The 27,132-nt window shown below is 29.9% G+C and overlaps 1 pseudogene; it reads right to left on the bottom strand.

The window, feature by feature from the left end:
* Positions 1-15,719: 15,719 nt before the first annotated feature.
* Positions 15,720-24,376, bottom strand: LOC108322120 (probable 1-deoxy-D-xylulose-5-phosphate synthase 2, chloroplastic; annotated as a pseudogene).
* Between the last annotated feature and the right edge of the window lie 2,756 nt (positions 24,377-27,132).

The following is a 27,132-nucleotide window of genomic DNA, read 5'->3' as shown; positions in this document are numbered from 1 at the left end:
TTATGTGTATCGGTGAAGTTGTTAACCGATGCTTTTAAAATATTAATTTAGAAAAAATAAAATATAAAACAAAAAAAAGACTAATCACTTGCTCAAATGTGGATATTATTAAGTAATAATGAATTGTATGACATTATTGAAGTCTATGTGTCCTTAGAGTTTAAATCTGGAGGGTTATGTACCCTACAAGTCGATCAAGATGTTCATATAAAGACAACATCATACCAACACAAGCATGTTTTTTTTATCATGCGAATATCGTGCAACGATTACATAATTTCCTTGCTCCCCAATATATGTCTAATTGATCAATTCTCAAAACTCCAATGTTATTATTTTCTGCACATATAATTGAAAACGCCAACCATCAATTAAAAGCATAATCACCTTCAATATTCAAATATCATATTGAAATAATCATCAATAAAAAGTTAACACGCATTTAATTATTCAAGTTCAACTTCTTCTAACCTAAAGTGAGGACATATATTTCATGTCCTACAACTATTTTTTTTCCACCACAATCCCTTTAGCCAATCATAATCCACATCTTGTGCTATATGTACAATTTATTGCTTTTATGAGTGAAGATAAAGTTGACCTAACAAACTTAAGTATTTCGCTTAGGAGAGAAAAAAAGTTAACATTTACAATTAAAATTTGGAAGAAAAGTTTGAATGATCTATAAAATAAATGACTATCAAAATATATATACTGTAAATTAATGATATTAATAGTAGAATCTTCAACATTATTTCTATAATTTTTGTGTATATATTTTTCTAAAGACTATTTAGAAGGATATAGTAATATTAAATAATTTACACAAAAAATTTACATAAGAATAAACTTGTATAGATTTTATAACCTTTTAATTTAATTTATACATCACAGCTTGGTTATTATCTTATTAAAATATTTATTAATTTATTTTATATATCTTATTTTAGTTATTATCTTATTAAAATATTTTTTCTTATAAATTAGTAATTACTAAAAACAATTATAAACTTCATCTTATCCATCCGTATCGTGAAAACTTGATATTTTTAAAAAAACGTTTAGTTATGACAATTGATTAATCCTTTGTTTTAAAAATAAATAAAAAAAGAATTTGAGCGGTAAATAGCACTTATATTAATTTATGATAGCCATTTAAGCTTACGTAGTTTCACTAAAATAATATTTAACTTATGTAAATTTATTTAGAAAAATCACGTTTCCAAGTTAAAAACTTAATCTTATAACTTTTTTATTTAAAATTAATGCAATTTATTTTAAAACAACTAATTCTTTTATGGTGACTAAAACGTATCCAAAACTTTAAATAATATTTTTTTTATAGATTGTACATAATGAAGCAATTTATTTAAAATTAATAATTTTTCAAAAAAAACACTATTATATATCTGAATATATTTTTCTAAAACTAAGCATATATCTTTTAAAAGAAAAAAAAACATTCCCAACCGTTTATACTAAACTAAAACCATTATAGTAATCATGATTTCCACAATTTATATGATACTAATTAACAAGCTGTGATTGTTAAATGTGAAAAATCATTTTACCAAATACCCCCATGTCATGTTTACCACATGTTTTTCTAAATCACCTTAATTAATTATTCTAAGACGGCACTACATCTCTATTAAAGTCATTGTTTCCTTCTCCTTCACCGTTTTCCATTTTCTCTTTCTCTCAAAAATTTTCTTTTCTCTCTCTCTCTCTAATTTTCTTCTTCTATAGTTTATCTCTTACAAAATTTGATCAAATCTTGTCATATAATCGAGGATTTAAGAAACATTTCCATCCGATCATATTTTCAAACAAATTAATTGTGTATTTGTTCTTGAGATTTTTTGTTCTCTCTTTTTCTCTTATGTTTTTATTATCAATTTTCAAACATCAGCACATTCTCTCTGCACCACGTGGCCTTAATTTAAGACCGTCTGAGACCAGTTAACGGTTAGGGTAAAATGTATTCATTTTTACAAAAAATATGACCCAATTGAGACAGATAAAAAAATGAGGACAGAACTGAGATTTCCATACAAAAATGGGACTAAGGGAAGGTTTAAACCATAATTTTATTAAGATAGAAATGGATTGATCATTTTTATCCATTTTTTTAGTTGAGTATATATATATATATATATATATATATATATATATATATATATATATATATATATATATATATATATATACATACTAACACAAAAAATGATTCTAATGTTTATTTTTTTAGGTTTTTAATGTTTGCTAAAGGTTTGATGTTATAGCGGAAGGCGTCAAATTGACATCTATTGTCTCTAAACAAACGTCAATTAACTTCTGTTACATTTATAACAATGTTAGTTGACGTATGTTGTAGGAACAATATACATCAATTTGTTATTTTTTTTAGGTTTTCACTAATATTTTCCTTCACTAAAACTAAGGAAAATCAATATACAATACAAGGATATACCATTAAAACTTTTAGAATTTTAGAAGTAGTATGAGTATCTAAAATAAAAGTGTAAAGTATATAAAAATGGTAAAAAATACTAATAAAATAAAAAACATACTTAAAGATGAATATTTGAAATTTCCAGAATATTCCAAGAAAATAAATATCTTTAATGATAATCAATGCATTCGTCACCTCATTTTTCAAATCTTTCATTTTTGGAGCAGCTCTATTCAAAGTTCATACCAAAAGTTATGACAATTTGAAGTTTACAAATCTTAATATTAAATTAAAAACTAAAAAACATAACCTTTGGACACACAATAATGGTTAGTGAATGAAAACATTAACCTTAATGCGAAATGTAATAAAAAAAATGAAAGTTTAAGCTCAAACAACACCATAATGGCAAGATGAAGGAAAATGAGTTGAAGAACTTGCTGTTATGAGTTTAGCATCATCGTTAAGGACAATGACGTTGTTTCATAAATTTTGAAAGAAAAATTGACGTCAGACACACTCACAGATGTTAATTTGCAATTTAATGTCGATTTTAGGGTAGTCTAATGTCATTTAATGTCTGTTGATCCTAGGATCGACGTTAAATTACAAATTGACATCTATTGTGAATGAGTCCGACATTATTTTAAACGAAATATTTACAAAAATGTTATCACATATTTTATTATCAAATTTTATTATTAATATAAATATTTGAACATTATAATCTCTTTTTGCATATTATATTATATATATATATATATATATATATATATATATATATATATATATATATAAGTGAAAAGTCTATTCAATGTATAAGTCTTTCAAAGTCAAATATCTATAAGTAACATGAGAAGAAGTTAAGAAAGTTGTATTGTGTGAGACTTGATTTTTGATGTGAATTATTATTTTAAGTTGATGATATAATATTATATATATTTTGTTGTAATTTCACTAACTTACCTTTTCATATATTGATGTAACGTGACCTGCGATGAAAATACTATAAACACAATATATGTAGAGCACGGGAGAATGAATATTTGGACAATAAAAAAAAATATTGTTACATTATCGATATTTTATATAAATTTAAGTTATATTTTGTTTTGATGTAAAAATTTGTTCAAGCGTTGATGAATTTATAGTATAATTAATACTGTAAACGTGAGAATGTTACATCAAGATCATAACAAGCGGCAATCACGAGACTTTCGGATTATTATCTTTTAATATAACTCATAGTTACTGAAAATTGTACACCAACATAACATTATAATGTCAAAGTCATTCATAGAAGAGGTAAATTGTTCAAAACAACAATACGAAGAAACCCTTCTTATATTCATTTGACATGCAGAAATAACGAGTTCCAAATCCAACGAACGATGAACGTGCGTTGAACAGTGAAATTGTGGCATTGCAGGGTGGTTGTGACATTATTTAACGGTGTCTAAATCTGGTGTGGTGCAATGTGGCCACACAATGCACGGTGGATGTGTCACCGAAGATGGTGAGCATGGCCATAGATAACGGGAGACAATATTTTCTCTGAAAAATATAAAATAATTGTTATTATGAACTTATAGCTGAATAATTGGATAAGGTGACAAACTGAATGGAAAGACTACTGTTGAACGGTTAAGGTTTGAATTAATCAATTAATTGGTCAGATTCTTTTAAATTCTATAAATAAGGGTTTAATTTTGAGGTAAATTCACTTTTACTCGTTATTGAATTACAAAAGTCCTACAGAGAAAAATTTTTGACTTGAGCATGAAAGTATATTTTGTATGTCACCTTCTACACCTATTGGTTATCCTAGTCCCATTTTATCAGAAACATTATTATACAATATATTAATCTATAAAGTTTCTGATAAGGCTCCATGTAGAGTACCTGAATAGGTAATCCACCTAGCATTCACCATATAAAAATCTTAATAAACATATGTTTGTCTCTTTGGTTGTGTCATACGGCTGGGCACCAAAAAGAGCAATTCTTATTTTATGACATTTTGTCATTAGAAATGTGTTATTTAACTCTGTCTTTTGATGATTTTGAAAAAAAAAATTCTGCAAACCACAAAATCAAGAGAGAAACTTTAAGACTTGGGTATATATGCGCGTTTTATAGAGTGGAAGGTATAAGATATAATTTAGAAGAGGTACAAAGCGAATATGGTATAGTGGGAGTCAGAATCATTGCATCAAAGACATTCTGAGCAATGTCAAACAGTGCGAGGATGTTAGAAATTATCATCTGGTGGGGACGCTTTATGTTTTTGTTTGGAGAGGGGAAAATGAAAGAATAAACAGTGTTAGCCTTAAGCAATGATAGAAAGGATAATGGGATAAGGTGCTATAGAAAAAAAAAATCTTTTGCTCTTCAAGTTATCGATAAAAGAAAAAGAAGTTATCTAAATTAACCATTTTTCAAACTATTTTCCGCTGAAAATATAAAAGGACAAGTTTACCCCCACCATGGTTTATCCCTGGCTGTAGTTGGATAAGAGAAACAGTTACAGAGATTAAGGTAAGAACTGAAACGTAGGTGTTAGGTAAGTTAGTTTTCAGGTCGGGTAAGAGATGCGAATAGCCAGCTATGAGTATGTATAATTATCAACTATCCAGCTATATATCTTAAAAAATATCAACCTCTAATATAACCCATTCACGTGTTTGGCATATAACTCATATTAACAAGAAAAAATGTAAAGATTCACGAGTTATTGGCATTAAATTAAATATAAGTGTCCATAAAAGTTAATTTAAAATATGTTTGAAATATTATTATCTTAAAGTGGTATATAAGGAATGTGTTATTACTTTATGAAAAAGTAATGTGAAAATAACAGTTTTTTATAACTAGAGAGATTAAAAACGGTTTTTATGAATTTGTTTAAAATTTTAATTTATTAATGGTTTAATTACGTATAGATATAAAAACATAGAAATACTATTTTCATTTGACACATTGGGATAAAAATAGTCTTTTGACGCATTGACCGAGAAAATCTATGCATCAAAGTAAACATTTAAAAATTCCATTAGTGATATGTTTTGAAATTAGAAAAGTGTGTAACTTAGCAGTTTATTTCAAAAATAAATCATGGGATATCCCTAACAAAATGCAGGAGGTGAGAATGAAAGAGGCCATGCCTTGACAATCTTTGAAGAAACATAATCACTTTAGATGTCTAGCATTCCTCTGTAACCAAAGATACTGACGCAAACTACCCAATTTCCTCATATTTAGCTTATGAAACAGGTCCAGTCCAAGGGGAAAATCGGGTTCACCCAATATGCCTTAAGTAATGTCTCAAATAAACCAAGATGAAAGAAAGGAAAATGGAAGTATTTTGACTTCAATTTCTTGGATTCAGTATTATTCTATATCATATTAACCATGTACAGCGTATTTAAATGTACATTTTTATTGCTGACAATATTGAAACAAACAACAAATTTATATTACTTACAAATTAATTTTAAAAAATTCTATAATATATTTTTGTAAATTAAAAGTACAATGAAATGTTTCTGAAGTCTTGTTATGTTTACTCTGTAATACTAAATTTTATTAACATGTCTCATGCAAACAAGTATTATTTACTTACTACATTGATAATTTGAAAATTAAATAAAATATTTAAAGTGTTTTGATGATAAATACTTGCAATTTGTTTATATTTTTAATTTTTATAAAAAAATATTGTCAATGAATGACTGGGCTTGTCTGATCAGGTCAGAGCTATAAATGAACCGTATGGGCACATAACACATTAGCCGAACTGGTTATTAATGCAAATATTAATCATATTCAAAAGGGAATGAGACTAAGAGTCAAAATTTTAAGTTATCACGATATTTGGGAAAGGAATTTAAGATGTTTGATAAATTTTTTAACTAAACGGAGTGAAATATATTCTACGAGAGAATATATCAACTAGTTAATACGAGGTGAATGAAATCCTAGTTAATTTCTTGATAGTATATTATCATCTATATTTAATTATAATTTTACTCTCTTAAATTGAAAATAAATTCGCCTTTAATCTCTTTAATTTAAAAATTGTATTGATCTCTTACATCTTAAAGTTATATTTTGTATTCCTACAGACTAAAAAATTAAAATATTTTTTAAATTTGATTTTATTCTTCAAACAAAAAATTTATGAAATGAAAATAATATTTTAAATTTAACAACATCTTATAAAAAGTTAAAATGCACAAATGATGTTCACTCCAAAATTATTATTCTATATATATATATATATAAAATAATTTTGACAACAATTTAACATTATCTATGTATCATTTTGTGATTGGTTCAAAATTATTTTACAATCAATAATAATAATCACAAATACTAACATGGATCAATCCCAAAATGACATGTAAATGATGTTAAAATGTTGTCAAAGTATCATATTTTTTTTATATATATATATATAGTTACGTAGATGTTTCCGTTTTAAATTGGGCCACAGAGGATGAAGATCTTCTCAATTTAGAAAAACAATGGGTTTGCGGCGGAAAAATGGCCTCCGAGAGGGAAAAGAATAGACTTCATTATTTATTTTCACATTATTCATTTATTTTATTTTATTTAATTCAATCCTATTTATAATAAATGATTTCCATAAACTTTTTTAATATTTGAAAATGTAATCATATTATCACCTTCCATCCAGTTAAGAGTAGGTTTTTACACTTTTCACCAAATAAGTAACAAAACTTTCAATAAATAAATAGGCTACTTAAGGGACATGATTTTTTATATAATCAACGTATAATGAAAATTTATGAAATTAACATGTTAATTTGAATTAATGAACAAATTGTTCAAGTTTTTTAAAAAGAAGAAGAGGTATATATAATATTATAGATATATATCATATATAAAATTTCATTTTGAGAAATATGTAATATAAATAAAGTAGATATTGCTAAAGAGTATATGAAAGATAAGGTAAAGCACTTACTAGAAATAGTGGGAGTCAACTCTTATTTTAAGGAAGGGGAATAGGAAAGAAAAGATAAACTAGTTAAATGAAAAGTCGGTTGTGCGCTGCTATCTTAATCTGCTCACTTCTAAGTTAAGGATCATAAAGAAAGAAAGTAGAGAGCAATAATGGTGGCACACCAAAGCTTTAGGTCACTTTCTTGGGCGGTGGTATGGCGAAAAAAGAAAATGGCTTACACAACGACAGAGACAGAAGAAAATAACATTAATTATTGTCTTCCCATACTTGTTCATAAAAGCCTACCTTCGTCTTCTTCTGACTTCTAACAATAACTCTAAACATGCTTAGACGCATTATCTTCATGTCTAAATTACACAAACTCCACAACACCCAACTCTGCTTTACCTTTCTTTTTGCTCTTCCCTGCTCCAAAGGGCAAACACACCCTTTCGGCATTACTTCCACTAATTAATGACCAATCTCTCAATAACGTTTCAACATTTCCCCATCAATGCGTTTTCAAGATTTTTCTCAATACTACGCGCTTTCCTAAGACTGTCTTCCACAAAATCAACTTGTCTTTTTTTTTTTATTATTATTAAATTTTCTTCTTCTATTGAGATTCGAGATTTAATTTTTTTTCACGGGGTGATTGCCTTGATTTATATGTGATATAATAAGTATATGTGTAATTGATAAATCTTTGTTTGGTTATAATGTTTTGATGATTTTTTATTAGATGTTTGCAATACATCTAAATCGTCGTAATATTCAATTAACTTATTGTTTATCTTTAAAATTTTAAAAGAAGATAGGTTGTAGTGGTATATATAAATATAAATATACAGTGTTGTAGTGGTAGTTCCAAGGTCGAAAAATATGTTAGTCATTTTAGTTTAAGAGACTACAGGCTGAGAAAGATGTATGTTAGGCATCCTAAAGTCAGACCTTATATTAAAAGTCGTAGTTTAATTGTTTTAAGAATATATTTCAAAGGTTAAGCGAAATATATATATATATATATATATATATATATATATATATATATATATATATATATATATATATATATATATATATATATATATATATATATTTCAATAAGAGGTTAATTGTTTCGAGAAATTTTCATGATTACTGTTTGGATAGGAATTTGTGAGACCGCGGCTGAATTTGTGACTACCGCGGCTGAATATGCCGCGGTTCGTGAACCGCGACGTATAGTGAAAAATAACCGCGATAAAAGCCCCTCGTTGCACTAGTCCTTGCTGCAGAAGACACATTTGATATGACAATAATTCCAATAATACCTGTTAATTGTCTATTAATATCACAATCTTCTTTAATATGACCTGTCAATCACTCATAAATAGCGTATATTCGCATTTAATATAACTATTAAACGTATTAATTGATCATTAATAATATTGACCTTTCCTGATTAATGTTTGTCTGACAGCCGGTCGGTTGCCTGTTTTGGCTTCGGATTCTCCTTAGTCGATCGACCACCGGGTATAGTACAATTACAAAAAGAAATATGTGTCTACATAACGGATAAAATATGTTCATTATTCGCAAACAGTTGATATTTTATCCGCCAATAAACAAAGTATAGGTATTATACTATTTGACCGGTACATATCTATTACATGTAAAAATTAAAAAAAATTATTTTATATTTTATTAAATTTAATTTAATTTATGTTTTATTAGATTAAATTTAATTAAATATATATTTTATATATATTGTAATTTTATTTTTAAATGCATAAAATATATATTTTTTAATGTGTGACAATTTTATTTTCAACGTTGTTTAACTTATTTATTATCAGCAAAATTCACTTAGATTTTTACAATTTTTTCTCTTTTACTACAAATTTGATTACTTTTTTATAATTTTATTTATTAAGTGGTTACTTTAAAAATGAAACTGAAGATAGATTTTTGTATTTTAGAAATCATGATAAGACAGTAAAATCCATACCCACGCCAGTCTGTTACCATCTCAACTTTTGCAATAGAAGAATAATTTATGATGCAATTTTGCAATAAAAGAATAATATAACTGTCAAACGGGTAAGGTCGGACTGATCGTAATTTAGTGAGTCAGCCTAACTAAACTCACTTATTAGCAAGTTGAAAAAAATTTGAACTCAATCCGATTCATTATTGGTTGGTGGATTAAACGAGTTGATTCATTAGCTTATTTAATTATAAGTGTTTTTAAATAAAAAAGTTACAATTTTTTTAATTCAAATATAAATAAACGTCATACAAAAATGATGTTAAACTCTAAAGATAATTCAAAATAAATAAATGAAAGTATTATACAATCCAAACATAATCCAAAAACATGTATAAAAGGCAAACAAATAAGTTTTTAATATTGATAATTTGTGTATCAGTTGTCCATTTATAATATTAGAAGCCTCAATAGATAAATCTATAATATTTTCCTCTCTTGAAACATCTTCATCTTTATCACTATTTACAATATAATAAAAAATGCTAAGTAATAATATTGAAACACAAAATAATAAATAATTAAATTAGGAAGATTGCTGAGCCAACCCGGCTCACCAGGATTCAACTTGATGAACTGGGTCTAAGTGAGCCGGTTGAAAACTAGCTAGTATGAAAAAATTACATTTTCTTTAAACCTATTCCGGCTTATATCCGTAGTGAGAGGAGACAGCTCGCAGGTTACAACCAATTTTGACTACTTATTTATATATATATATATATATATATATATATATATATATATATATATATATATATATATATATATATATATATATATGACAACTTTTTTACCGCAACTAAATTAAGATGCATTTAAGTGATGATAAATGCTTCAAACGTTATTGAAAGTGATAATATAAATGCTCTTCTAAAACTTCAAAATTTATGCAAATTAAAATTATTAAAAAAATAAAAAGTTCAATTGAAAAGTTGTGTCTTTAATATTAAAAAGTATATTATTCCCTCTAACTTAACAATCAAGTATTAAAATTTAAATATATCTAAAAGTGTAATTTGATATTGCTTTAACCGCGTTAACTATACATATGCTGGATTTTTATTGAAAAGTGAGTTGGAAACAAATGCAAATTATTTAAAAGACCTTCTTAATTTGGTCCATGGACTTTATTTACAGTCTAATGTAAAAAAAGAAATTTTTTATAAAATAGATTTTGTTAATTAACTACCAAACTTTTAAATTCAAAATACATGAAAAATAAATTTACATAAAGCTCTGTAAAACAACTTTTTTTTTTATCATTTTATTGAATAAAAATGATTTCTACATGTTTTTTTTTGTCAATTACATTTTACAAAACCCTTATGGCAGCCTATAAAGAATCTCTTAAAATTAATAAAAGGTTAATTAAAATTTTAAGTTTATAATAAATTTGAGTATTTTAAATTATATTTTCGTTAAAATTTAATTATGTCACCTTTTTGTTCATATAAAAACACATCACAAATGACAATATAAGTAATAATAGTCACATTATTTCTCATAACAGTACCTTCAAACAATAAATACCCAATTAAAAAAATATGCAAAGTTTAAATACTCAATAAAATAATATTTGTATAAATTCAGTTAAAAATGTTTAAATTTAAAACTTAATTAAATTAAAAAAAAAAACAAATAACAAGTTAACTAGGACCACACTTCCACACTGAATCAAAGCATATAATCAAAACTTCAGGGCACCATCAAGAGTTAGACATGTTTGTGCATTAAAAACTAATTAAGACAATAATTAAATTTTGGGTCTTTATATTTGAAACATTATATCAATACTTTATTTTGTGAATTAATTTGCAGTTAGGAAGAATCTGTCCAAATAACTAAAATACTTGATATGGTCCCTGATAAAAGCTCTGTTGGGACTTCATAACCCCTTGGAAATAAATCTAACTCGTACCATAGAAATGTTTTATTTGTAAAGCAAGTTCAAAGATATTACATATATTATATTTATGTATAGTTAAATTTAGACAATATAGTAAAAAAGGTAGGGTTTTGTATATTTCCTGCTGCTGTTAATATTATACTGTTTAGAAAAATAAGTATAACTTTTGAAAGCATACACATAATTATAATTATTTTTAAGTTTATAATTAAATTTAGAATACAATCAACCTAAAAAAATTATTTACATTAGAAAGTCAATATGTTTATCAAAATATAAATATAAATAGTAAACTTTATAAAAATAAAATAAAAATATAAAGGATAAAACTACTGTAAAAATATAGACTACACTCTTTCAAAATATATCGGATATGTAAAAATTAGTTGAGTAAACTCGCTGAAAATACAAATAAGTGTATGAACAAACTTGTCTAATATGTATTGTTAGACTCGTCTAGTGAGTGCATTGACAATCTTAACCAATATGTGGTGTTAGACACTTCTAATACTTATATGGATACTCATCTTATATGTATTATTAGACTCGTTCAATAAGTATATGGACAAATTTATCTAATTTATATTAATAAACTCATATAATCAGTGTTGTTAAAAGAGGTTAGAACCCACAAGCGAACCTAATCCACTATGGGTTTGCGTCGAGTTTGGTTGCAAGAAAATTTGAAATTTCGATACTAGTCAATTTTAAGCCTGACTCACTAAGAACTCTCAGTTCATCCAGGTCAAATATGTGGTGAGCTGGATTGGCTCACCAGCTCACCTAATTTTTCTAATAAGTATTTTTTGTTAAGTTAATTATTTTACAAAATATTGAAACAAAGACTCGCAAATTATTTTTGTATGATATAATTAGATAACATGGAAAATCTATAAATTTATACTTAGTAACTCAATTTTTATACAGAAACAAATTTGAATCGTTATGAAGCCATTAAAACTTTTTGTTGAGATTTTATGAAATATTTGTGTTAATGAAATCTTATGTTTGATTGACCATAAATCTAATTTAAAACTTTTTCTCTTTATTTTAATTAAAATTAGAAAAAAATGTTATTTTCTTTAATTAAAAAAAGCTTGTAATTAAGTGAGCCAATGAGTCAACCTGTTTAACTCACCAATTAGTGGTGGGTTGACCTGAGTTTAAATTTTTTTTGGCTCACTAATTAGTGAGTCAGGTTGGGTTGACTCACTAATTAGTGAGTCAGGTTGGGTTGACTCACTAAGTGACCAACCTATGGTGGACTAAGTCGAATCGGGTCGGGTGATCCATTTTATTAACACTACAAATAATATGTGTATGAAGAGACATTTCTAACTTAGACTCATCTAATTAGTATATGAACAAATCCATTAAATTTGGGTTGCAATACTTAGCTTATTAGTATGTGGACATACTTATCTAACGTGTGTTCTTAAACTTATCTAAACAATGTATGAAATGACTCATAATATTTTTTATTATACTCATCTAAATATTATATAGACAAATTTGTCTAATGTGTATTGTGAAACCCATATAATGTCCTTTTATTATATTAATTTAATAAGTGTATGAAAAAATTTGTCTAATGTGTATTACAATATTCATCTAATCAGTGAATGAATAAACTTATCTAATGTGTATTAATAAACTTGTTTAATTTGTGTTTGGAAAAACTTGTCTAATATATATTGCTAGTATCATTTAATCAATGTATGAATAACTTGTCCAATGTGTATTGTTAGACTCATCTAATCAATACATCGATAAACTCGTCTAATAGTTTTTGCTTTACACATCTAATCATTATATTCCTAGACTTGTGTAATTATTTTTGTCTAATCAACGTACGGAATGATATAGACATACTTACCTAGTATTTATTACTAGACTCGTTTGATTAGTGTATGGATAGAATTGTCTTTTAATGTTAGACGAATCTTTAATATTAAATTTGATTATTGACTGGTTATGATGCATGAATATGATACATGGATACAACATACATGTTATTATATGTTATACACTTATACTTTTATCTTGAAATATGTATATTAAAAAATATACAAAAATTCTTAAAAATAAGATAAATATATGATTTTGTTGTTCGAATCCAAATTAAATTATATGTATTAAACATAATCAACACAAGAGAAATATAAATTATTATCATTATAAAAGTACTATTACATATCAAATACATTAAAATCTTAAACACAAATACATATCAAATACAAATACATGTCAGACACATTCAGATTAAAGTGTCGGTGCATCATTTGAGTAGTAGGCCACATCTAAATATTTCACTTATTATGCCTCGTTTAGTTTATTTTAGGCTTTTACTTCGTGCACCTCCACTATTTCTTGACCATCTTTTCAATTTTTCAAAATGATCATTTTACTCTCCATAGAACAATTTTCGGATTACATATTCTGAAAACTTTCAGAAACAAGCTTTCCAAAATTTCCGAAACAAAGTTATGAAAATAAAATTTCCGAAACAAAAAATTTGAACTGCTTCAAATACATTCTGGAATAAGTTTTTTAGAATGAAATTTCTGGAATAAACTTTCAGAAATAATATAATGTCTCTGGAACATGCTATTACATCAAGTATATTATCGAAAGAACTTTCCAGAACATATGAAATATGGTTTGAAAAAAATAAACTTTTTGGAATAAGTTTTTTCTTTTGCATTATCTATCTTTTTCTTCCTCTACAGAATTCTCCCTCTCTTTTTCATTTCCTAAAGCAGTGGTGCAGCGGTAACAAGGGTAACAGAGGCATTGTTGGAGTGACGCAGTGATGAAAAGTGTTTGAGTTTTTAACTAATGTTCTGAAGGTGTAGTTAGTAATAGTGGGGCTACCTAAAGTATAACCTTAATGTTATGGCACAACTGATTGCAGGCCCAGTGAAAGAAATCTTAGTAATTTAACAAAAAAATATCTTTTATTTGTCATAATTAATTTCATTTAAAATTTATTTTTTAATATATAATAAGGTCAATATATCTAATCTTTATTAAGATATTGATTATATTAAATAATTTTTTATTATCTTTAGTTTTAAAGAACACTTTTCGAATAAAGTAATTGAAGTTGTTATCATTTTTCTGTAAACTATGTATATGCATTTAGAAAATAATTTATTCTTTTCATATAATTAAAAATATCAATTGATTTATTATTTTCCAATCATAATTTTTTTTTTCAAGATATTTAATTCTGCAAATAAATCTGATCCATTAAAATAGAACAAATTATTATGTTTCAAATATTTTCAAGTTTTAAGCATTTTCCAACTATCTCTATATAAGCTATTTCAATCTCTTCCTCCTTGTCATGGGTTTGAGAATCAAATTATTTAATCACTAACTACTTTTTTTTTCTATTGACTTATGTCTATAATGTTATTATCATCTTGTTCATTCAAAGAGTATTCATAAGAATATATATATATATATATATATATATATATATATATATATATATATATATTGCGTAGGTATGTTTTTCAGTTGGTATATTTTAGTAATGTGTATAGAATTTTAGTAGACAAAAATACCTTTATATATCATGATTCTAAGTTTTAAGGTAAGGGTATTTTAAGATTAGAATTCATGATATATAAGAATATTTTTGTCTACTAAAACCCGACGCATTGCTAAAATGTACCAACGGAAAAACAGTTGTACGCGTTAACAAACCCCTATTATATATATAATTATTTTCTTTTACTTAAACAAAATTATGGTTTATTAAAAAGAAACTATTAATTCATTAAATGTCATTTTTTATATTAATAAAATTTAACATTCACTTATAATATTTAATTAAAATTTATTTTTAAACATATTTTTATAATTAATTTAATAAAAATATACTTGTAAACAATTTTTGGAGAAGATCTAAAATAAAAACTTTACTTGCCATACTAACACTTACAGGCCTAATATATAAAGAATATAAGACTGGGAAAAAAATTACATTTTACTAGTAAAATGGTATAAAGAAATGCATGCTACTATAATATATGATTAAGTATTTTGTTAATAAAATATATTAAGCTCCGCTTAATTTGAAGCAATCTATCAGTTTAACTTTTAATTCAAATAGTTTTAAATTGGATAGACATGCGGTTTAAAAATAATAATTATAATTTCAAAATGTTGAAAAACAGCATTATATATATATATATATATATTACAATTTTATACATCTATATATTAAATTCTATACATATATTAAATTTTACATATTAAATTATTATATCAGAAAATTGAAATTAATTTTATCTAGAGTTAAACTTTCAAAATTAGAAAACACATCATAATTACTGTCACACTTTCACAATTGTACAAAATATATCCTTTATCTCTTGTTTGTTTACACCAAAGCATGATAATCACTTTATTGTGATACTGTTGGGGATATGATAGCTAGCAATGTACAGGTATTTAAGGGACACAACCCACAACTTGTGTTAAGATTCATATCTGTAGGCTGAGAAGCAAACGACTATCCCAATTCACATTGGTTAATGACAAAGCAGTTGCTGCAATGTGGTTTGAACTCAGCCCTGCCATTGCAATTTGATCTTTCTGAGATCCATGGTTTATATACATGTCAGGCAATGTCATCGCTCGCCACTGTATCATATCAAAAACACATTGCTTAATCAATACACCATACACCATCCATCTGCATACGAAGAAGAGCAGAAAAAAAGCCTCACCTTGAGATTACCATCAAGAAGACCATTTAATCCCAGAAAATGAGAAACATGAGAACCAAATCCTCCCACAGATCCCTCTTCCACTGTGATAAGAATCTCATGCTCTCTGGCCAGTTGCCTCATCAAATCTCCATCCAGAGGCTTACAAAATCGTGCATCAACCACAGTTGTTGAGATGCCATGAGCTTCAAGAACCTTAGCCGCTTCCATGCAACTCTGAACCATCGTTCCATAACCAACAAGAGCCACTCTACTTCCCTCCTTTAACACCCTTCCTTTGCCCACCTACATTTCATTTCTCAATCAGAAAAAAACCAAGCAATCTGGGGAGAAAAAACAAGATAATTTATGAGACTAAAAGGACTAGTTGAAATAAGCACCTCCAGTGGTGTGCCCTTATTGTTGGGAGGAAGAACGGAACCTACACCATTCCCTCTTGGATATCTAAAGCAACTTGGCCTATCATCTATGGCTGCAGCAGTGGCTATCATGTGCATCAGTTCGGTCTCATCCGACGGAGCCATGACCACCATGTTTGGCAAACAAGCCATGAATGTTGTATCAAATGCCCCACAATGAGTTGGACCATCTGCACCAACTAACCCAGCTCTGTCCAACGCAAATCTAACAGGAAGCTTTTGAAGGTCCACATCATGTGCTACCTGCATGGACCACAAGGCAAAAATGTCAGAGGGTCGATTCCACGAATAATTTCAAGCATGCAAACAATTGAAAGAAAGAAAAAAAGATAGTTTGGATCAGTTGTACAAAGTTAAATGAGTCCTGACCTGATCATAACCTCTTTGTAGGAAGGAAGAGTTGTAAAATAAACTTAGTGGACAACCAACCACCCATCATGGGTCTTCCACTCTGACCATTATCTCCATTCTGCACCATCCATTTTGCTCCATTAAGTTGCCCACCATACCACTCAAATTTGGATTTTAGTGTCCACCATTTTCAGCTACTCCACTACGTTTTGGATTGTTTTGTCTATGCTTTGCTATAAATAGAAGCACCGTGTGTGTAAAATATCAAGAAAGTGAAAGAAAAATAAATAGTGCTTGTGTAGTGTTCCGTGAAGGAAGAGAGAAATATAGTGGTGTATGTAAGCTTTTAGAGTGTTGTGAGAAAGAAAGAGTGAAGTATTCTGTGTGAGCTTGTATTTCAAAGTTTCTTAATAAAGAGATAATTTTCTTAGATACCAACAAATTGGTATCAGAGCTTTCACAGTCTGAGTGTTCGAGTTAAAAAAAGAGAGTGAGAAATGACAAACTTTGCAAACAGTATGTCTCTACCCCAATTGTCAAAGAAAGTTAATTATGACAATTGGAGTGTGCAAATGAGAGCTCTTTTGGGATCCCAAGACATATGGGATGTAGTGGAGAGTGGGTACGAAGAACCCACAGATGACGAAGCACAGACGGTTGCCCAACTTGCAGCGTTGAAGAAAACGCGTGTGAAGGATAAATCAGCTCTATACATATTGTACCGAGCTGTGGATGAATCTGGCTTTGAGAAGATAGTAAATGCTAAATCTTCAAAAGAAGCATGGCAGATTTTGGAGAAAGTATATAAAGGTGACAACCGAGTTAAGCAAGTCAGGCTTCAAACACTCAGAGGCGAGTTTGAAAGTTTGAGAATGGAGGAAAAAGAAAGAGTAACCGAGTATATATCTCGGGTGGAAGCAGTGGCAAATCAAATCTGTAAAAATGGAGAGGAATTGCCAGCCAGCAGGGTGGTAGAGAAAATTTTGAGATCACTAACAAATGATTTCGAAAGCATAGTTTGTGCTATTGAGGAATCGAAGGACCTCTCAACACTCTCAGTTGAAGAGCTTACTGGGTCACTTGAGGCCCATGAACAAAGGAGAAGAAAAATGAAAGAACCTCTTGACCAAGCACTACAAGTGCAACTTGACTTAAGAGGAACTCGGAACACTCAGAGCCAAGATCCTAGAGGAAGAGGAAGAGGTGGCCGAGGACGCGGTACACGTGGCAGAGGTGGACGTGGCAGAGGTGAATTTGAAGCCGACACAAACCAGACCAGACAACAGAATTGGCGTGGACGTGGTCAAGGAAAAGGTCGAGGAGGTCGATCTAAGTCAGGAATTGAATGTTTCAGGTGTGGCAAAATTGGCCACTATGCAAACGAGTGCAGATCAGGGAATTGCTATAATTGTGGGAAGCCAAGCCACATAGAAAAATATTGTCAGGCTGAAAAGAAAAAGGAAACAAATTTTCTTACTGAGGAAACCAATGAAGAAATTGGGATCTTATTGATGTCAAAAGATCCAGAAGCTGAGCTTGTGCCAAACTGTTCAAACAATTCTGTTTGGTACTTAGACACAGGGGCAAGTAACCACATGTGCGGAGATCAGAGTTTGTTCAACGAACTCATCAAAGTTGAAATCGGACATGTCTCATTTGGAGATGATTCCAAGGTGGCTGTAAAAGGGCGTGGAACAATCCGACACATACAGAAGGATGGACGGATTGGAGAAATAAGGGATGTCTACTATGTTCCCGAGTTGAAAAGTAATATTTTAAGCATGGGTCAAATGATGGAAAAAGGCAACTCAGTTCTGATAAAAGATCGAGTACTATATTTGAAAGATAAAAGCGGTCGTCTGATTGCACGAGTAGAAATGAAGAAAAACCGGATGTATAAGTTGGAGCTGAATATTCTGAAAAACAAGTGTCTGAAGCTTGATGTGAAGGATGAAGCTATGGTATGGCATTTCCGGTTTGGCCACTTGAACTTTGGAGGTCTGACTGAACTATTAGAGAAGCAATTAGTACGCGGACTACCTGATGTAGAATTTGAAAAGAAGTTTTGTGAAGAGTGTGTACTCGGAAAACATCCGAGGACTAAGTTTCCGAAGTCAACTGAGTTCAAGGCAGAAGAACAACTCGGTCTGATACACACTGACCTGTGTGGACCAATCTCTCCTTATTCATTCAGTGGTAAGAAATACTTTATTTCGTTCATAGATGATTTCTCTCGGAAGACTTGGGTATATTTCTTAAAAGAGAAATCAGAAGCTTTTGATGCATTTAAGAAGTTCAGACTAATGGTGGAGAAGGAGACCAGCAAACAGATAAAAGCTGTCCGATCAGACAGGGGAGGTGAATTCACTTCAACAAAGTTTAATGAATACTGTGAACAACATGGGATAAAACGATTTCTTACAGCTCCATACTCCCCACAACAAAATGGTGTTGCTGAAAGGAAGAATCAGACCATTCTTGATATGGTTCGAACCATGCTTAAAGGGAAGAATATGCCAAAGAAGTTCTGGGCAGAAGCAGTACAATGTGCAGTTTATGTGCAAAACAGGTGTCCACATACTAAACTAGATGGAATAACTCCACAAGAAGCATGGAGAGGGAGAAAGCCGAATGTCAGCCATTTTAGGGTTTTCGGCAGCATGGCTTATGGTCATGTTCCTACTCAGCACAGAACAAAACTAGAAGACAAAAGCAAGAAATATGTTTTTATTGGGTACGATGAAAAAGCAAAAGCATACAAACTTTATAACCCAATTACAAACACGGTAGTTGTAAGCCGGGATGTCCAAGTTAATGAGGAAAGTGAATGGAGCTGGGACAACATGAAGGAGAAGTCATCATGGAACTCGGAGTCTGGAGAAGAGAACTCAACAATATCTGAGAAAGCTTCTGAAAGAAACCTAGAGACTATAGCTGAGAGAATCAACAATTATTCTGATGAAGAAGATGAGCCTGTGCAACCTAGATCTCGAAGTTTACAAGACATTTACAACTCCACTGATGAGGTACATGTAATATGTTTGTTGGCAGGAGCAGAAGATGTCAAATTTGAAGAGGCTGTGATCGATGGAAGATGGAAGAAAGCAATGGACGAAGAAATCAGCTCAATTGAAAAAAATGAAACCTGGGAGCTGACAGATCTACCCATAGGAGCTCAACCAATTGGCTTAAAATGGGTATACAAGAAGAAAATCAATGCAAATGGAGATGTGGAACGTTACAAAGCTCGTCTCGTGGTGAAGGGTTATAAACAGCAAAAAGGAATTGACTATGATGAAGTGTTTGCTCCAGTAACAAGAATGGAGACAATCCGACTGCTATTTTCTTTAGCAGCACAACACAGATGGAAGATACAGCAGATGGATGTGAAATCAGCATTTCTAAATGGAATTTTAAAAGAAGAGATCTATGTAGAGCAACCTCTTGGTTACATGAGAAGAGGTGAAGAAAAAAAGGTGTTGAAGCTGAAGAAAGCATTGTATGGTTTGAAACAAGCTCCTCGAGCCTGGAATGAGAGAATTGACACCTACTTCAAGAAGAATGGTTATGAGCAGTGTCCGTATGAGCATGCTCTATACCTAAAGAAGAACAAAGGAGATATGTTGTTCGTTGCTCTATACGTAGATGATTTAATCTTCATGGGAAGCAGAAATGAGTTGGTCGTAGAGTTTAAGAAGGTGATGAAAAAGGAATTTGAGATGACTGATCTGGGTGTTATGAAGTACTTTCTTGGTTTGGAGGTGGACCAAAGCACAAAAGGAATTTTTGTGTCTCAAAAGAAGTATGCTGAGGAGATATTGAAGAAAGCAAAGATGATGAAGTGCAATCCGGTTTCTACTCCTATGGAACCTGGAACAAAACTGTCCAGACACGGAGATGGAAATCGAGTTGATGCAACAAGGTATCGCAGTTTGATTGGAAGTCTGAGATACTTGACAAATACAAGACCAGACTTGATGCTAAGTGTAGGAATCACAAGCCGATTTATGGAGGAGCCAAGGTATTCTCATTGGAAAGCACTAAAGCGGATACTAAGGTATGTAAAGGGAACCATGTCTTTTGGATTATTGTACACCAACTCAGATCATTACCGGCTTAGTGGATATTCAGATAGTGATTGGTGTGGAGATATAGATGATAGAAAGAGCACAACTGGCTATGTTTTCTTCATGGGAGATACAGCATTTACTTGGCTATCAAAGAAGCAACCCATCGTGACGCTATCCACATGTGAGGCTGAGTATGTGGCAGCATCCTGGAGTGTCCGACATGCAATATGGCTCAGAAACCTGTTGCAAAGTTTGGAGATAATGCAAGAAGAAAAGGTGTTGATCCGAGTAGATAATAGATCGGCAATAGAGTTAGCAAAGAACCCGGTAAATCATGAGAGAAGCAAGCATATTGATGTTCGTTTTCATTTCATCCGTGAAAAGTTGAAAGAAGGAAGCGTGGAACTTGAACATGTAGAAAGCAAGAAGCAAATTGCAGATATATTCACAAAACCATTACCAACAAGGTCATTCCAAGATTTAAGGAAGTTGATTGGCATGACAGAAGGATACAAAGTCCATTAAGTTTATGGAGGAGTTTTGTAAAATAAACTTAGTGGACAACCAACCACCCATCATGGGTCTTCCACTCTGACCATTATCTCCATTCTGCACCATCCATTTTGCTCCATTAAGTTGCCCACCATACCACTCAAATTTGGATTTTAGTGTCCACCATTTTCAGCTACTCCACTACGTTTTGGATTGTTTTGTCTATGCTTTGCTATAAATAGAAGCACCGTGTGTGTGTAAAATATCAAGAAAGTGAAAGAAAAATAAATAGTGCTTGTGTAGTGTTCCGTGAAGGAAGAGAGAAATATAGTGGTGTATGTAAGCTTTTAGAGTGTTGTGAGAAAGAAAGAGTGAAGTATTCTGTGTGAGCTTGTATTTCAAAGTTTCTTAATAAAGAGATAATTTTCTTAGATACCAACAAGAGTAAATTGCGCAAAAGGGTTTACAACCCTCAGCAGCTAGGCCAGCAGCAAAGGTTACGGCGTGTTGTTCTGCTATCCCAACATCGAAACATCTTTCTGGAAAACGCTTTTGAAACAGGTTAAGCCCTGTACCCCCTCCCATTGCAGCATGGATTGCAACTATTTTCTCATCAACTTCAGCTTCTGCTATTAAAGACTCGGCAAAATACTGTGTGTAAGACAGAGTGCTAGTCTTGGATTTCAACTGCTTCCCTGACTTGGGATCAAATTTCACAACACCTACACAAATAAATAATAAAACACATCAAGCCAATTGCACAGTGTAAATGTTACGGAGGACGCAGTGAAGTACAATTGATTCATAATTGCGAAAGAATAGAATAAATTTATGTAGTAACTAAATTACCGTGCATCTTGTCCGCAGCAACTTCAGCTGGATGATAACCTTTCCCTTTCTCGGTGATTACATGAATGAGAACAGCTCCAAGTGTTGGCATGCCCTTCACACTTTTCAGGATGTGTACAAGGTCTTCCATGTCATGCCCATCTACTGGGCCTATGTAGAAGAGCCCAAGCTCTTCGAATAAACAAGCACCAGCTCCCCCTATCATCCCTCTAACGTAGGAATCCAATTGAGATGCAAACTTTCGCTTCGTGCCCTGTTCATTTCTCGCCAAATATTAGTTCTAGTACAAGTGTAGACCTAACCGCGTGAGATTTTTTTATGCATGCATACATTTTTTCCCAAAGTAGTTATTATACATAATCCAATACCTTTGCGATTTCATTTAGTTGATGGGGCTCAGAGCTGGTATGTAGGCTCGCGAGAGCCTTACTAAGAGCTCCAACTGGTGGAACTGGGCCATCAATTGAGGCAGTGGGAAGGGAAACTTGTTCATTTTCATTCAATATTATAATAAGATTGGTATCAAGAAAGCCAGCATTGTTCATTGCCTCGTAAGCTTGTCCACCTGTCATGGCTCCGTCACCAATCACCGAAATCACATGGTTATCCTTTCCATTCAAGTCTCTAGCCACTGCCATCCCTGAAATGCACGAGAAAATTCATCAATAAAAAAAAATGAAAAGTTCATCGCTTTTAGTGGCCACAAATAAAAATTGGCTGCTATAGTAAAGGCATTATTACATCAACTTCATGGATGTCTCACTCACACAAGAAATAATTCTTGCGTAACATCGCTTTCGCAGAATATCATTTAATCATTCATCTTTAAATACATTGTACATCTTGTAACACATGTTTACACTTACAGATGCATGAACTAAGTGTCTTTTAACACATTTTTTAACTTCAAATTTTGATATATGCATTATTATACATTATTATTGAGTTGGGTTTATTTATTTTTCAATTATGTATATTGTTTGTTACCTAAGCCAGCCGAAATGCTAGTGGAACTATGACCAACACCAAAATCATCATGGACACTCTCATCCCTCTTGGGAAATCCTGCAAGGCCACCAGTTTGTCTAATTGTGTGCATTTTGGATCTCCTTCCGGTTAAAATCTTATGAGCATAGGTCTGCCAATCCACCAAATTGTTCACTGGTTAGACACATGAAAACTATGATATATCATAAATACCAATTATTTTGGGCGCCCACCTGATGACCAACATCCCAAATGATCTTATCTTGGGGAGTGTCGAATACATGATGAAGTGCCACGGTTAACTCTGCCACGCCTAAGCTTGAACTTAAATGCCCTCCGGTCTTTGACACCGTGTAAACAATCTCTTCCCGGAGTTCATCCGCCAGCTCTTCAAGTTCCTGATTATAATATAATACTACAATTATATATCCTACTCAAATACAAATATCAAGAACAAATAGTTTCATTATTTAAGCATTGAATGGCATTGCAATAATACTACTCTCACAAAAACTAGAAAAGAAATCAGCAAGAGTAATGATGGGAGCAAGCAGAAGGAGGAAATTAATTAAGTCGAAGTCCAAGTTAATTATGCTTGTGTATAGGTATACCTGAATGGATAGATTTTTCATGTGGATTGGATAATTAACGGTGTCCAGTACTGGCGTTGATGGCTTCTCTCCCGAGAAATTCAGAGATCTCCTCAACTGTTGATTTGGTTGGTAACTTTTTTTCACCACTGTGTTGTCCACCTCCTCACAAACATTGTCTCCTCCAGCAGCTATCACTTGGGTCATCTGAAAATGAGAATGAGATACCAATCCATTAGTAATTTAGCTTAGTAATTTAGCTGTTGAAACTGAAAGATTCTAGAATTGCTAACCATACCCTTTGTGGAATGGTGAGTGAGATTTTGGTGGTGATGTTTGAAATAATTGGGGAGCCGCAGTGCTTATCATGAGAATGTAAGAGTGGAAGGAAAGTAGTCCCAAGAAGAAAGGAAGACATGTTAAGTTGATTGAATGGTAAAATCTGGAAAGTGGAAAGAAAAAACAGCAGAAAAGTGAGTCCTTGGTGGTGTAAGAGGGCGTGGAATGTGTGGTGTTGCAGGGTGGTTATCGGGATGGAAAATTTATAGACACATTATATGAGATATATTCGTGCATGGTACATGTTTCCAACTTCAATCCTTGAAGTTGCACGTTATAATCCTTTTGCACGCGGATTTCATATCACGCGCAGTTTGACATGACTTCATCAATTCATTTGACAATTATTTTTTAAGTTTTTTATTTAATCAATATAAAGAAAGAAAATTAGTTATGCCAATAAGTAAATACTACTAATAATAGACAAATTAAACGATTTCTTTAATTTAGGTGAAAGAACTATTATAGAATAAGGAAAATAATACAATTTATATAGATAAAAGTGTATTTTTAATTCCTTAGTTTTTTTCTGGGATTTTAATTTCAAATAGACCGTAAGCACATTTACTGAAGATATTAATTATCTATAAAACTTTTTTTAAGAAAAAAGTTATATAATTAGTGGTTGTAAATATTCAATTTAAATCCTTCAACTTGATAAAGTTGTGTAGATAAAGTGGGTCTCAATGTTTCTTTCAGTGTGTGTGTGTGATATTTTAATAATTAATGAAAAAATCTAGACTAAATAGTTGGTTTAATACAAAAAGTAATTACATATTTTATTGTTAGTAAGTGCGGTAAAAACACTTTTAATATAATACTTTAATTTTGTTAGTTGTATTTATGGTTGAACTCTATTGATAATTATAATTGAACATGTATTTAGTCCTTATTAATTGTTATATGTGTTTATTAAAAAAATTAAAGTTAAAATCTTTTCAAGATTAACTATATATAATGTTTAATTTTTTTCCAATAAACAGGTTGCCAACAATACTGAAAATCAAACATCTTTTTACTTCCTTCAATCATAAGGTTTTATAATAAATTATAATTATTTTCTTATTATATTAAAAACAAAAATATTAATACTTATTAGTCACTATTTATCAAAAATGTTAATATTTTAATAGAGTTTTTATTTTTAATTAAAAATAATAATATATATCATTACATTACTAAAATAGATTGTGAATTGGACATTTTTATTTTCTGGTAGCCGTGAAGCTATCATTTAAGTTAGCTGTGCAAATTGAATTATTTGTTTTGTTGTCAACTAACCTGAATTTGTACTATGCTAGGAAGCCAAGTTATTGGTCCTAGAATGATTGATGTTGTGTGGAAAGGTCCAATTTATCAGGGCCATTGTATTATTCAATTAGAATCGGGTTCTTCGCATATTCTTGAATTTAAATTTAATAATTAGAATTACTTAAGTGTATAATTTATTACAAAAACAATGTTTTTATTAATATATAATAATTTCTTATTTCATTAAATTTATTAATTTTTTAATAATACTTTTATTATTTTGACATTTTTTCTAAAAAAAATAATTCATAATATAGATTTTTTCCGTGATAACGTTATTTTTTTTTTCTCTTTTTATCTTATCTTTATTAACGCAACTCTTTTGTAATTTTGTATTTGTCAAAAACAAATCTATAATAAATAATAGTTATTTTTAAATATTATATAATTATAATATTATAGAAGTTAATAAAAATGTTTTATTTTATAGTTTTCTTCTATATCAACTTTTTATAACTTTAATACATTAAATATTATTATAAAAAAATTATAATATTTAAATTTTTACTTTTCATTATCGTATCAAAGTAGATAAACAACTGATAAGATTCCACTTATGATAATAATAGATATTGTTTTTGTAATTCTTTTATAGACATATCTTTTTTATCTTTTGTATTCTTATACTTTACGGCTAATATTTTATTTTTTTTATGTTTTACAATAAACTACCCATCTTTTGTATTCTTATACTTTACAGCTAATATTTTTTTTTTATGTTTTACAATAAACTTCCCATAGTCATGAGAAACAGTGATATAAAATTCAAAATGCTTATTATATGATTATAATAATTAATAAAGATAGATTATTTCCCTATATATTTTATTATGATTTATTTTATATTTTATGTAATTATTATTATATCGATTTTTAATAATATTTATTATTTTTTATTATAAAAATGTTACTAGTACATATCCAGATCAGTCAGGAATTATTTATGTTTGTCCCATATTTGGCACAATAGTCTAGTCCCGTCCTATATGGGTCATAGCTCACAGATCTATAGCTGGTTTTTTTTTCTTTTTCTTTCTTTTTGTGATAAATCTTTTGATGTACTCATAAAATTAAGAAAAGACTATGGTAATAGAATGATAAATTGATAATTCAATATTTTCATCTATTCATATGTAATTTAACATGAATGATGACTTATTGAGATTTTAGTATATTGTCACTTAAACAAGAATTTAGAATGTACAAAAAGTAAGTAGTTTAAATCTTTTAAACAGATCGGGACTTAGGTTGCTCGTCCCTTTTCAAACCCATACGTGCTACGATTATGTGGATTAATAATTTTAAAATTCAGTATTTTTTTAAATATCAATTAACTCAGTATTTTTTGTGCAGACTCGTGCACCTATTTTTGTTACCCGTTCCGCTTTACCATCCCTGAAACAATGACACTTGTATGTATATCACAAGCTATTAATTAGATAAATGATTATAATTTCTTATCTTCACAAACTATTAGATAAATGAATTCTAACTTATCTTCATCACATCAGGAATGGGATGAAGTGATTAAGATAGTTGATTAATAAATCTCAACGTCTTATTCTCAGCTTATCAACATGGTGCCAAAATATATTAATCATACATTTTTTTCTAAACATGTTT

The sequence above is a fragment of the Vigna angularis genome, chromosome 1 (assembly GCF_016808095.1).
Source record: "Vigna angularis cultivar LongXiaoDou No.4 chromosome 1, ASM1680809v1, whole genome shotgun sequence".
Lineage (NCBI taxonomy): Eukaryota > Viridiplantae > Streptophyta > Magnoliopsida > Fabales > Fabaceae > Vigna > Vigna angularis.
This window is presented reverse-complemented; position numbering and strand designations above follow the sequence as displayed.